The sequence below is a fragment of the Bison bison genome, unplaced genomic scaffold (genome assembly GCF_000754665.1).
Source record: "Bison bison bison isolate TAMUID 2011002044 unplaced genomic scaffold, Bison_UMD1.0 scf7180017864263, whole genome shotgun sequence".
In the NCBI taxonomy this organism is placed as follows: Eukaryota; Metazoa; Chordata; class Mammalia; order Artiodactyla; family Bovidae; genus Bison; species Bison bison.
The window spans coordinates 3,597,074-3,598,331 of NW_011494835.1; the positions used below are offsets into that span (position 1 = coordinate 3,597,074).

The 1,258-nt window shown below is 48.4% G+C and overlaps 1 pseudogene; it reads right to left on the reverse strand.

Annotated features, from left to right (window-relative positions):
* Positions 1–969, reverse strand: LOC104994690 (annotated as a pseudogene).
* Between the last annotated feature and the right edge of the window lie 289 nt (positions 970–1,258).

Genomic DNA, 1,258 nt, shown 5'->3' on the forward strand with positions numbered 1-1,258 from the left:
CTAGGGCCACAGATTGTTCTGGGAGGCTGGCACAGAAGATGATTTGCACAGTGAAGTCACCATTAAACCGCTGTTCAAGTCCAGTGCCCGGCCCTCTTTTTCTGCTCAGTAATCCAGAAACATTTCTTTAAAAGCCAGTAAATCCGTAAATGTGAGCAGCATGTTGAAAATGTCACCAGCCACTTCATTTTTATGGTGCTGTAAAGTTTAGCGTATTGAAAACCGGAGACATTACTTTGCCAACAAAGGTCCATCTGGTCAAGGCTATGGTTTTTCCAGTGGTCATGTATGGATGTGAGAGTTGAGAAAGAAAAGAAAGCTGAGCCCTGAAGAACTGATGCTTTTGAACTGTGGTGTTGGAGAAGACTCTTGAGAGTCCCTGGACTGCAAAGAGATCCAACCAGTCCATTCTGGAAGAGATCAGCCCTGGGTGTTCTTTGGAAGGAATGATGCTAAAGCTGAAACTCCAGTACTTTGGCCACCTCATGCGAAGAGTTGACTCATTGGAAAAGACTCTGATGCTGGGAGGGATTGGGGCCAGGAGGAGAAGGGGACAACATAGGATGAGATGGCTGGATGGCATCACTGACTCGATGGACATGAGTCTGAGTGAACTCTAGGAGTTGATGATGGACAGGGAGGCCTGGTGTGCTGCGATTCATGGGGTCACAAAGAGTCGGACACGAGTGAGCGACTGAACTGAACTGAAAGTTGTAGTGAAAGCTGCCATGTTAAATCCAGGAATCCACTCCAACAGCTGTTCTTCTACATACTTTTCTACCAAAGAAATATATTTATTTTAAAAAGGCTTGTAAACTCCTGGTAGTACTTGTCCATGAAATTCCTCTGTAATAACTGGAACTCATCATCCATGATAATGCCCTCTAAATATCCAACCATAGCATCAAATTCTGCATCAGAGGCACAAGAGGAGGACAGAGCAAAGCTGTCTTCCTCTAGGACATCCATCGCCGCTGCCGCATCTGCATCCACTGTGCATGGGAGAGCCGACCCGCTGGCCTTCTACCCCTGCCTGTAACCGGGGCACAGCCTCTGTTTTGCGCTGCAGAGCTCCAACTGGCATCCCGGAGGCCTCACTGCCAATGCTGCAGCCAGCTCACAGCCCAGCCAGGTAGCGCCTGAGGGCAATCCCCCAGCTTCAGTGTCCCTGGCTGCGGCCACACACGGGCTGGGCCTCCCTGCCCTGCAAGGCCTCATTAAGCTCCAAAAAAAAATTTTAAATTATTTTACACTATTT